The 13,302-nt window shown below is 40.4% G+C and overlaps 1 long non-coding RNA gene across 2 annotated transcripts in view; it reads left to right on the forward strand.

Annotated features, from left to right (window-relative positions):
* LOC137481480 (uncharacterized) overlaps positions 1-13,302 on the forward strand; it is a 103,656-nt gene that overhangs the window by 37,752 nt on the left and 52,602 nt on the right. The window contains exon 4 of one of the 2 annotated variants that reach the window (XR_011003509.1): positions 3,001-3,021. The exons of the other annotated variant lie outside the window; for it this stretch is intronic. This is a non-coding gene — a long non-coding RNA (uncharacterized lncRNA). Of the gene's footprint in view, positions 1-3,000; positions 3,022-13,302 lie in introns of those variants that run through there. 2 annotated transcript variants of the gene reach the window in all.

Here is a 13,302-nt window from a genome sequence, read left to right on the forward strand (position 1 = left end):
TTTGTCAACATCACCACCTCATGAAGCCTTGTAGGGCCTTCTCCAAGGGTGCAGCATGTAGTGCTCGTCCCCCAAGCTAGGCCTGAATCAGAGCATACTGATTTATATCATGTTTCAAAACATGTGTAACCCATTTCTGTGAAATATTTATATTCCTGAGAAGAATTTTATCATGGGAGGATTTCCCAGCAGGTTATGTGCATACCTATGCAGCTTTCATTTTTCATGTTCTGATGTAACTGGGTCTGCTCAGAAAATGAATAATTGCTACCCCTTCATGATTTTTGCTTTCTCTTAGAATTACAAGTGTAGCTGCTGGCTGTGACACACTAACCTGAATCTGATAAAGCAAGAACAAAGTGCTGCCTTGGACTATAGGTCACATCAAATCTTGACTTAGGTCACTTTGCATGATTCCAGAGCTGCTTAACTTCAAAAGATAGTAGGCAGTGACTCCATCAAAATCAGGAAGAAGTCTTCTAAACTGTGCCAAATTCAGACCCCATGGCCCCAGTACTGCTGTGCTGCTGTGGCAAACCATCCTTAGCACTGGCAAGTTTTGCTGCAAGGAATGTTCAGTCATTGCCCCTGGGCTATTGGCTTTCTGGAGCTTGTATTTATAAGGGGAACACTCAGCAGGTCCAGAGCTTTCCAGGCTGCTGTATTCCAAGTTGTCACTTAGGACTGGAAGGCTGAGGAAAGCATTCTCAGTGCCTTCCACCTGCTAATTGTTGTCATTTGTAGTCCTGTAATTCTGATGGTTCGAGAATGCCCTAAGACTTGAGGAGTAACTCAGCTGTACTGTCTGTGAATGATCTGACTCATATCTGCTGGTCATTTAACTTTCCCAGTTGCTTTTTTTTTTTTTCTTAGGGAAACCCCCCCCCCCCAAAAAAAACCAGATCAGTGGAAAAAATATGTCGGTTTTGCAGTAATAATGGCTGAAAGATTTTTCTATAAAAATATTCCTAGTAGTGTCCATAACAGCAACTGGGGATCTTTTCTCCACCTTCTCAACCCTGAACTCCAAGACATATGCTTTCATCTAAGACATGTATTGATTTTTTGGGAAGGCTATTTTGATGATCAAGCGTTCATTTTCTATCACTGTCTTTTTTAAAAATCTGGAATGTTGTCTGCCAACCATGATCATTGACACAGGCATGAAAAAGAAAAATACGGAGTAAGAATTGAGACATAGCCAAGATCCAAGAAATCCATCAAGTACTAATGTTGCACTGCAGTGTGAATCACAATTCTGACCAGTTTAGTTTTGCTTACCTATGTTACTCAAGGAGCTCTGAAACACAAGGCTGAACCAGACACAGATGAAACTACTACGTGCAGTTGTTTTTTTTTTAATGGAAAGCCTATCATACTTTGCAGCATAATATCAGTTTTTTCACCTTTGAAGTGTTTTTAGGCCATTTGCTTTTAGTCCCAAAAAGACAGTCACTCAGGGAGTCAGAGTAGAAAAGGGAGAGGTTGAGAGACTTGCTTCAGGCCCCAGAGAGAGCCAGTATCAGAGCTAAAACCTGCTTGGTCATTCCTGGCAAAGGGTTTGAAGGCTTTTACCATACATTTGATTCCCAGTTACCTCAGTGTTATGGCCTCCCAAGAAAAGTCAACATCTCCCTTTTTTTAATCAGAGCAATGTCTATATTTTGTTGCTCCAGCTCTACTGTGCCAACAGTAATGCAAGTTCCAGCTCTGCCAGGGGAGAATGAGAAGGTGTTTGCCAGGCGACGGCATAGCGTTTCTAATATTGACGTCTCCACACAAATGATAATTCAACAAGTCCATGCTTGCGTTATCTGATGGCAACAAAACTTTCAGAATCCATGGTATGAGGATAATTAGGATTCTTGCTAATAATTCTGTGCACTTTTCATTTTTTTCCTTCTCAATGAAATGAGATTCACATGGATTAATTACTACCTGCTATAAATAAACCCTGCGAATGGCAATCTTCATCGCAGAGGCAGAGGGTAGCTGTCTTTTAATATATCACAGCTTTCCATGCACCTGTTTGCCCGATGCTGTTGCCATGGGAACTGCACTTTATAAGAGAAGCTCTGCATAATTAGCATGGATTGAGGTCTATATCAATCAGAATAATTTGGAGGAGTAAGAAGAGCCCGAAGGAGAAGGCAAAGCTACTTGTCTCTGTGGGGAAGGTATCAGACCTCCGCTGTGTGGTAAATAGTGAGGCAGTAACTGGAAGAATTCAGCAGAATTAGCAAATTTAAGGGAACTAAATTATACAAAAGACAGCAAACTTAGTCCCCTTGGTTTTCATTATGAAACACTATTAGGATAGGTTTTGAAAAATTAAGAAAGACAAAAAAAAAAAGATGTTTGTGTAATTAACTTGAAGGTTTTCTCACAAACTAAGAAGTTTCATAGGCTGCACTAATGCCATCAGTCCGGGAGTCTAGTAATGATGCACAATGCTGGCAATACACAGCTTTACCTTTTGCACCTCCTTCCAACTGTATAAATAACAGAAATGAATTCTATGAAATAGATGACAGACGGATAATAACTTATACATTCCCACACATTGGTTTCATAATAAGCCCTTGCACCTAGGGTTCACTGCTTTCTGCCTAAAGCTGCAAGACACATGGCAAATCTGCAGATGCAGTTTTCCAGTCACTGCCTCATCCTAACCACAATACATCAGACTAAGGATAGAACAGCAGCTTTAACTTGTTCTTCTGACTTGTCAGCTGGTGTCAGAAATATCACTTTAAAGAAAAAGGCTTAATGGTTTTGCAAAATGCCTGAAATAGAAAAGTTTTTATTAAAAAAAAAAGTTGGAAGAACTTTGTGCGTGTGTGTGTCTATGCACAAGTAAGTGACTGAGTAAATCTTCTGCTAATATTGGCTTGGCTGTGAATCTCAGCTGGATGTAATACACTGTTACTGGAGTAACTGCAGTGTGGGAGCTGTCCTAGACTGTAGTTGTATGTGAAGTAATAAGTTTGTATTCTTTAGGGGTCCACTTTGAATGTGGGTGTCAGCATAACATTTCTGTGTTGGTAATCAACGTTGGTAGTATGAGCCATAAAACAGCTCAGAAGGAAAAGATAAGGAAAACCGGAAAGTCTCTTCTCTTTGGCTCTAATAATGTCAAGGAACAGTTTCTAACACAATTGATAGTAGAGGTTATCTTACCACAGGACTTCTGGCAAAACAGTAATGTGATGGGGTGTAGTATGTATCTTGTATTTGCTTGAAGGTGCAGTTACTGAAATAATCTACATCTGAAGAATTTGTAGACAATAGCCAAGTTATAGGTCTTGGAGAGTACTGCAGTGGCCTATGCTGCTTTGTTTAGCTTATGTAAGAAGATCATGATAATCTTCTGTAGGGGGCAGATTGTGAGATGGAAAAAAAAAGGAATTAAAATCACAAATTGCTTTAGTTCATTTCCATGGTATTTTAGTCTGTTTTCTGGAATCCTCCCTTATCCCTGGGGTTTTATTGATTTAAAAGCTTCTTTTAACATGGAGGGCTTCACAAGAGTGTGAACTGGAAAAAGCTCCTTTGCTGCATGTAAACAGCAAATCTGGATGAGAAGGTGAGGTGGTCCTTTACCTCTGCTCACCCTTGGTACTGGATGGAGAGTCTTCCACTTGTGCTATAACTATTATCAGGTGGAGGGACATTTTGTGAGCACAAGCACAGATTTGGATGCAACTACCACAGCATGTTGAAAAAATGTATCTCATAGCTGCTTCTGTGGAAGGACAGGGCAGAGACTTGAATCCTGGCCCTCTGGAATGAGGGACCTCTCCAGTTTCAGAGCTGTGCTGCACTTGCCACTCTTCTTCCTACTGCTCAAATCCCTTCCTGCATGGCATTGAAGCTCTGAGAGTCAAACCAGTGCATGCCTTCCCTCAAAAAGGGTGGCTGGAGTGCTCCTTTTGGAAAAAAAGGTTTGAATGCCTTTTCCCTAAAGAGGGACCCAGGAAAGATGAGCCATGGATGAAGACTCTTGTAGCTCTCTTGCTCCAGTCTGGGTTTCCATCAGGCCAGAACTGAGTGCCACTGGTGTCCTGGGCAGGCTTGGAAAAACACATTAAGGCACGTGACAGCTTTAACTTAAAAAAGGAAATGCTAAAGGTGTTTAACTGCTTCCAGAGAAAGGTTGCAATTGAGTGAAATCTCTTGGGTTATAACTTTGAAAGAAGGCACCTACATTCAGGAGAAAAATCCTGCTTTCTAGGAGCAAAACTAGCTTTAAATCACTATTTCAAGTTAAGCATTATAGCTCTGAGAGTAATGATCCAACCTAAGTGCTTCCATAAATTCAATTCATTAAAATAATATTTCCTCTGGCCCCCAAAGTGCCAGATCTCATAAACTACCCATTTGAAATTGTTAGATAAGTTTGGGGGGTTTATTGTTTTTCAAGAGAAAAATGTTGCCTTGAGAATAGGAATGCGTTTGGTACAATCTAGTCAATTTTAGAGGTGTTCTCATTGGAATTATTCCTCATTTTACTTGGTATAAAGGAGAGAACTGGCTCCTTAGCTCTTGTGCTGCAAATCCATTTATATCTGTACAGTAATAATTTAGAGAGAAAGACAAAAACTTAGCAATGCTTAAATAATGGGGGAACAAGTTTGGAAGGTTATCTTTGTACCTCATTAAGATTGAAGAATGGCACAGATGAGCAGTTATAAAAAATTCTTAGCCTGTGTCAAATTATTCTGTGATCTAGTAAAATAGTAAGTTAGATTTTTCTGTATGTCTGCTTCCATCTTTTTCTATTTCTTTTTAAATGAAAAGCTCTAAGTTTTGTCCTCTCTATTAAAAATATATTATCATTTATTTACATATGCACCATATACACATCTGAGAGAAGAAAATGAATAAAAAAATCTCCTGATATAAAGTCTTGAACAACTGGATGGAAACATTTTTAAATAGATGGTTTTAGTGTATAGTATTTATATGTTAACTCTTAAATATGTTAGATATGTTTAATGCTTATAAAAGGAGCTTGATTATGAAAGCAGGGGGAAAAAGTCTTCTGTAGGTTTGAATTGTTTAATAAGGAAAAAACCCATAGATTCCCTGGCTGCAGCAATATTGCTGGCAATTTAAAGATAATTGTTGAGGTATAGTTTGCCTTGGAGATGAAATAAGAGTTTGGTCCCCAACCCCCATCTTGCACCCATATCTCAGTTTGGTGTTATTGGAAAGGGACTGCCATTATACAAAAAAATAGAGTGAAAGCACTGATTAATTTCCTGTGTGCCTTCAAAAGCCTCATTCAGTAAGATAGACTTCTATCTCTGTCAATACCTGTCCTTTTGAGGTGAAATGAAAGCCTTGTATGTGCATTTTCCCTTTGCCAGCCAATATGTTTGCCATAACAATATGATAATACTCTAGATTTAATTTCAATGTGTCTTGCTGAAAATAAAGAGACTGTAAGAAAATTGTTCTACTTGGGAAGTTAAAACTCATCGTTGAAAGGCGCTAGAGCCTTCCAAGGTAGGAAAATGGAACCAAAGATATCCTGAGATATCTTCTAGTCTGTGATAAGAGCAGCAATATGTTGGTGCTTTTTGTAATTTAGAAAACTTCAGGAAATTCAAAAAGCATTGTTCTCTCACACTGAACAATGCTTAATGAACATCCAGTGAGGAGGTAGGCACAATTACAGGAAAGATTTTTAGTGGACTGAGATTAACATAATGCATTTGGAGTTCTGATTTTGCTCAGAGACTGCATGGTCCCGTTGGATCTAAGAGAATAAGTTTATTTTTGAAGTATAGTTTATTTCATTGTCACTGTTGATTTTTATTTGCATTTCCATACTTGAGACCTGCTTAAATCTGAGGAGAACACTGAAGAAAAGTTGTTGTCAATGTGCTTTTGTTCCACTTGCCCCCCCTTCCTTTACTTGCCTAACTTGTCTTCAGTTTTATTGTTCTTGTGAGTTGTTTTAAGTCCTCATTCAGGGCTGGAGAGCTGGAACAGGAATGGAAAAGCTGTGAGACAGAATCAGGTCTGTAACCTTCATCTCTCTGGCATAGCTTGTGGCATTAGCTCTAGGTGCTTCGTTGCCTTTATTTTAGTAGTATGCTGGGTTGCTACACTGACTTTTCAGTGTAAACCTGGCACAATAGGCTTTTAGGAAGCAATGTGTAACTCAGATATATCTTATATAGCCACACAAGGCACATTGTGGAGTTTCATATTGTGGTGGAGGAGGTGGTAGAGAAAACAGAAATACTGCTAACCTCACTCAGTGGGTACATTTGCTTCCACTGGCATATGGGGTTTGGAGGTGCTTTGGAGAGCAAAGGGATACAAAATTTTCCTGCGTGAGACTGGTATTGGAATGTCACATATCCTTACAAGGCTTCATCGAGCCATTTAGAGATGTTTGTGTTGGGCTTGCCTCTTAGCACACTACTTGATGGACAGCAACGCAGTAAAAGGAAAAGATATAACTAATGGTGGTGCAAGAAAAACCCATCATCCTATACTTTCCCTTTGAAACTCAGGGAGTCTTTAGAGGTCTGTAGGCAGCAGGGGCTGCTTATCTTGCTTAACTATGTCTGCTGCCACTGACACAGCAGCACCTTGTTTTTATAGCTACTGCAGCAGATTCTCCATTTTTATCCCCATTTGGCTACCCATGGAAGTTATTTACAACCTCAGCAGAAAGATCAAACAACACTGTGATAACTGGCCCCTATCGACACTGTCAGGTTTCTAGGTCTGTAAGACAAATGTTGCTTCTGGCTCGCAGCACCCTGTGTGCTGTGCATTTTGATGCAGATTTTTATTACCTGGCAGGTGGCTTGGGAGTCATGGATGGAAAAAAGAGCTGAGATCAATAACAGAGAATGATCAAGTCATGTCAGAGAGGGGTCAGCAGGCAGCAGTTGTGGAAGTTGCCCCTTGACATGGCTCTCAGGGGGGTGGGGGAGTGTGGGGGAGTGCCTTGATTTCTGAAAGGTAACATGCTGTGTTAAGAGTGCCTAATTATAGCTGTCACCATGGCCAGCTAAAATAATGAAGAGCTCTGAACAGGGATGGTGAATAACTGCATTTTGTTCTGGTTGCTGCTGTTGCTGCCATCTCTCTGCCTTGCACTGGGCAATGTTGGCATAGGTGCCCTAAAGAACAGGCTTTATGAATGCCATAGGGTCAGGAGAAGCCCTGAGAGACTCTTTAGTCCCATGTAACCATTTTATTCCTGAGATGGTCTCATCCTCCCTTCTCTTAAAAACCTCCACTGTCAATTTCCTTTAATGCAGCAACTTCTGTCTATCAACTGATGCTGCCTCTGTTTTATCTGTAGACATTTCAACATAGGATTAACTTTCCCAGCTCGAAAAGGCAAATGACTAAGACTTCTGGCAAACAATACAGGCTGTTATTGTGACTTAATCCTGCTTTGCTTACTCCAGGATCAGAGAAGTCCTGCTTTCTGGAGTCAGAGCTGCAGTATTGTTGTTAATTTCAATAATTTGCTAAAACCCTCACAATTTTTGCTCTGGTTGCACTAGCAGGGCTATGAGAGGGAAAGGTCAAGCCAAAGTTTCAGGCCGAACAGAGTAGTAGATGTAGCTGCCTCTTTATTTTATCTTAGTTTGAGTCTCCTTGGAATTAGATGAGCAGCAGATTCTGCAGTTTTCTTCCAGCACAATCCAGGAAGATGCCTGTATGCAATTTCTGTATTATAGTTCCTATTTATATCTGTAATTAAAGAAATAAGTATCATAGTTATATTTCCAATTTCATAATTGCCTCTTTGAAATAATAGTCCTGCTCCAGGTGTTTTCTAAAATAAAACAGCTAGGGAGATTAATTTCAATTAGAAAGGAAAAAAATATAAACTGAAATAGAGTTTTGTTTTTTTAAAAAATCATCTTAAAAATGCAATTGCAAAAAAACTCCTAACCAAAAGAAATGTGCTTTTTTTGGAGGGTACTTCATTTAGGTAATTAAATCTGTGCAGTGTGAATGAACCATTGGCAGCAGTGCCCTTTATCAAATGACATTTGGAGCACATTAATCTGCTGAATTCTGAGGCTTCACAGCAGCTTAAAACACATCTGGAGGCAAAAAACCAGTGAATTCTTAATAGTCTTTTGGTATGAATAGAAGACTGAACAGTCTTTTGGTATGTAGAACAGATGCTCTAGGCTTTCTCACTGGGAAGATTTAGTAATGTTGAGAAACCTAAGTTGTATACATGTAAATTCATAAGCAATCACAAGTTTATGGTGTGTGCATGTTGGTGTTCAGAAGAAAGATAAGTATTTCATCCAACAAAAAATGAGAGAACCCATGAAGGGAACAGTCTTATCTCAAACACTGCTTTCTTTTCTCTCTCTCTAATATTTCTTCCAGCACCTTTTGTGCTGTCTGTGACTATTGCAAATCCTATTTTCTTCCTGAGACAGAGTTGCAGGGAGAAACTGTTTGATGTTGTTTTGTGGAAAGGAGCTCTCAGAGAGCTGCCAAGCCTGGCAGGTTTTGGGAGAAGGTCATGCTCGTTAAAGCTCAAAGTCTGAAGTTGAATTCTGTAGCAGAGCCAGTTCTCTTCTTCAGCTTTAGGCAACCTCCTAAAATGATCTCTGGAACAGAGCTCATGAAAACAAATATGTCCTGAAAGGAAATTATTAAGGCCACAACTGTCTCCTGGAGTTTCTTAAAGTGTGTCTGTTGCTATAATTCTTGTAAGGTTGCTGCTGCTGTCGTAAATTACATCAACAGGATGTGGTAGCACTCACCATCATGCAGAATCCATTGATCTATTTAAGTTTTTGAAGTATTAATGGTGTTTCTTTTCCTCCAAGTTTTAATTCATTCACACAGCCTTACTGGGATATGGAGAGTCCTGGATGAACCTTTAGGTTTAACTGTTTTGTAATAGGTGAAAGGCTCAAAATTTGCACCTTTGAAGTTTTGTGTAACTGTTGAAACTGGCCTGGGCAGCTCTTAAGAAAGCCTTCTATTGCTGGATCATTAAAGCCTGTCCTGTTCTTAACCAGTGCTATAGCAGAGGTTGAAAATGAATAGGAGAGTTCACTTTACCTCTTCAGACGCAAAATGCAGTCTTGGGGATACTGAGTGTCTGAAAGTATGTACTTATAGGCTCGGAGAGAGCTTACCAGGTCTGCATGCTATGCTAGCCACCTGTAAATTCAATTTTGGGGTTGGATTTGGCACATTGTCACCTCATGCCACCACCCAAACAACCTGAACTAAATGACTGTGTTCAATTGAAAAAGTTCATTTGAATTGAGTATCAGCCCTTTCACTACTGAAATGGGACTGCAAACTCGGCAAGGGGGTCCTGAGTGAGCACTGGGAAGGGATGGAATGAAAACTGACCAGAATTTATTCCTAGAAAGGGCATGTTTCAAACGGTGAGTGGGATTACAGATTGGAAGGACAGAAACTAGGCACTTATGATCTCTTTGAAATTACTGCTTCAAATGGCATTTGACTTCTAGGGAAAATATTCTTTGAACTTTGAAAACATATGTGAATTTGCCTCTGATGTATTTTTAAAAATTGTTCTCTTTCTTTGTGTTAATAACTAAGGCTATTGCTGCTTAAGGACTTGATCCCATACAGCCTGTCTTTTTCTCTGTCCTTGATCCTGCAGTGAAGTCATAATACTGCATTTTTGGTGATATTATGATGATTTCCATGGCAACAGACTAATGTCCAAAGTATGGGATCATGACTTTAGTGTGAGATGAAGAAAGAGGATATAAATCCTTGTTAAAATACACTATGTCAATAAGAGGAAAAGGAGCTAATAAAAAAATCCATTATTTTTATTGCATGTTTCCTTTTCTAACTGAACATAAGTGCAAATGAAAGTACTTTTTTTAAGGATCTGTTTGGTTTTTACTCGTTTCTGTTTATCGATATGTTAGCTTGGAAGGAAACATGAACTAAGGAACTGCTGCAGCTATATATAAAAGAACTTACCTAAAATACTGCTGGCAATTTTTTTTTCTTGAAATAGGGGAGAGCTTCCTAATCCCAACAGCAATGGCCATTAGAAGCTGCTTGGCAGACTCACCCTCAGTCATGCAGTGAGTGGTTCACACGGGGCGATTGTCACCCCTGTCAACTTCCTCCAACATCACACGGGGCGATTGTCACCCCTGTCAACTTCCTCCAACATCTTTTTCTAAACGGTTGTCACCTCTGCAAGGAAATACTGGGTTATCTGTACTTCTGTAAAGTACATGTGGAAGGGCCAGCAGGTGGTGGTAAGGGAAGGATGGCTGAATTTGGAACATGAGTGCTAATCTATCCCATGCCTTTGGTTTCTGTGGAGCCATTATGACTCAACCTGTATTACTCTGAACATTCCTTCTGACCTTTGCCAGCAGGCAAAGATGCCAAATTCTCTATTGTCATCCCAGGGGCCTGGTTTTCCTCTGGCTTACACTGAGACATGTCAGAAGAGTTCCCCCTGAGGCCAATATGTGAGTGTAAATGAGAAGAGAATCAAGCAGTGGGTGAAGATAGTCGTGGGCTTCAAGATCTGTTCTCCCTTTGGTGCATGCTGTGATTTATGCACAGAACTCCTATTAGCAACAGTGAGAAGAGAGATACTTACATTGCTAAACAGGATTTTTATTTTCTCAGCTGCCTGAAGCTACTCAGTATAAGGCTGTTGTGAAAGTGATTGGAGATTTAGGGGAAGGAATGTCAAAGAGAAATAACAAAAACAAAACTTATCCTGAACTAAGCAACTGTAATAATTGTTCTTAACAGTCCTGATTTTTTTTTTTTTTGAGTGACTCTGTGGGTGGAGATTTGTGCAGTCACTGGTGAGTATGGAAGTAAAAGGACAAGAAAAGTTGAAAGTTCAGAAGCTGGGCTTGCTTTTCTACTCGTTTCCTTCATTGCAATTTGCCTTATAGCAGCAGACCTCTATAGAAATACAGCTGTTGCTTTTGGTGTTTGCAAACCAGATTTTGCTTTTCCCCCCCCTTTTAATAGAAATCTGATTGCCAGCTTCAGAACTGTTGCAATTAAGGGAGGTTTTTCCTCTCTTCTGCCTTCTCTGCAACATTTTCTGATTTTCTAGCCTCATTAACAAAGGACTTATTCTCTTGCATTGAGGTGTATGCATAAGGGCAAGCTACTCCTATTATAAGGGTAGAATCCACCAGTTCTGCTATTATCAGGGTCTGGGTATTGTAGCAACTGGCAAGAGTTAATCTTTATTAAGCAAAAGCATACAGGACCCACAGAGGCTCTGTAGTTGGACTGTATTCTCATGCTTACCATTTGCTTTATTGATTTGCCTGTCTAAATGAGTACTTCTAAACTCTGTGGGTGTTTTCCAATTAGATAAAAGGCAATTCATGTCACCCTGCTGCAGCTCTAACAGCCATAACCGAGAGTGTGCACAGAGGACTTGTGGGCAGAACAGCCTGGTTTAATCAAGGCGGCCCCCTTCAGCGCTGCCTCGTCTGCAGGACATGGCTCTGTGCACGCAGCGCTTCCCTTGTTGGAGCTTTGGGGAACGGGCCACAGCCACGCTCACTGCCGAGGCTGCGCTTTGTGAGACAGGTCTATGGTTGGTGGAGAAGATGCATGGCTTCCCTCTCTCAGGTGGCTTTGGGACAGCGCTCAGGACATCGCCCATTCCAAATGTGAGGAAAAACAGCTCAGAGGATTGTGACTGCTGCTCATGCAGTCACATATGGTGCTGTTCCTATGAGAAGTGAATCTGATAAACCTCCTAATAGTCAGAACCGAGAAGATGTTTGTTGGAGAATCACAGGCTCTGTCTTTTGTGGGATAATCATATTTTATTGCACGTCCAGAGAGGTCTCGCTTTCCCCTTCTGAGATGATGCGTAGCTGATGGACAATTTCTGAGCATGGCTGAGGAACGCACAAAGGGAAGTGAGGGTTTCACACTGAAATGCTGTTCAGCTTAACACTCTGCTTCCTATCCTGGTTTTGACTATTTGCATTTCTCCTTGCTGCTTCCCTTCACACTCTGCCTTACACTCTCTCAGCAAACCACCCAGCTGAAAGAATTTGGGCAGATGCTTCCCTTCACACATTGAACAGGGTTCCTGTGCTTCTTGCTTTGCTATCCAGTACCATGTCCCCAAACAATCTGGTTTCTTTAGTGACACATCCCATGGGACCTCCATGGAAGCCTTACAGCTCTGAGCCTGTTTGTCACCTTTATGTAGAACCACTGGAGACAATCTCTAATGCTTGAAGTGAGCAAACAGCATCAGCTAGAGCTTTGTGAGAGATGGGGAAGGCATTCCTGGCCTCATGTAGTTGTTAGCAAGAGAGAGAAAGAAATGTGGCTGAGTACACAGAATTTACTTTGTAATACTTTCTACTGGTAGATCTCTTAGAAGATACCATGGCTACATACAAGCTCAAAATCACTTAATGGCTCTGAGGTAAGGGGAATGGGTTTCTGTTTGTGTACTTAGTCACTGTCTCATATGTAAGGTTTATTCATAGTGTTCTGGAGCACCAGCAGAACTTTCAGCTTAAGCTGTAGAGTGCAGAAGGGACAAAACATAAACTTGGGTGAAATCTGTCTATACACTGTGAGGAACTGAAATTTCTTTACTTGCATAAGATCTCATCCAGAAACATATCAGTATCAGATGTTTTTGTCTGAAGGAAACAGTCCATCTAAGTGCTCCTTGAGCAGCAATGCTGCTATAGACCCCAAATTGGGATTGAGTTTTGTGGAGCATCAAGGAATCCTATTCAGTTGCAATTCCTGGATTGTAGCCAAAGTTGTGATGAGTAGTATTTTATTTACCATTAGTATATTTTACTGTTACCAGAGTTAATGATGTATTATTTTATTTTTCAGTAAGAGGAGAGAAAGGAGCATCCTGTTAAATTCCAATATAAAGGATAAGGTAGTGCTCTTTGTTACTGTTTTTTGTGGAGGTTTGTTTGCTTTTGAGAAAGGGCAAGAGAATGAATGGCATTTGGTTATGGTTCTCCATGACTTTAGGTAAGGATCTCATATTAATGCTTGTGTGTTGCCTGTACAGAGCAGCCAGAGGAAGTGTGCTGTTATTCTAGAAATTCTGGGGATGATTTTGAGCAGGGTCTTCTAATTTTTTTTTTCCTGTGGGCTTGAAGCAAAATAGATCGTTCTTTTTGATTCAGAAACTACTAGATTTTTTTGCTGTGACAGCATCAAGTGTCAAGGGATGATCTGAAGGGTGCTGGAAGTAGGCTGCCTTCAAGAGATGACTGGGACTCTCTGAGGTTTGGAGCTCTGATACCTTCT

Source organism: Anomalospiza imberbis, chromosome 1, assembly GCF_031753505.1.
Source record: "Anomalospiza imberbis isolate Cuckoo-Finch-1a 21T00152 chromosome 1, ASM3175350v1, whole genome shotgun sequence".
NCBI classification, from domain to species: domain Eukaryota; kingdom Metazoa; phylum Chordata; class Aves; order Passeriformes; family Viduidae; genus Anomalospiza; species Anomalospiza imberbis.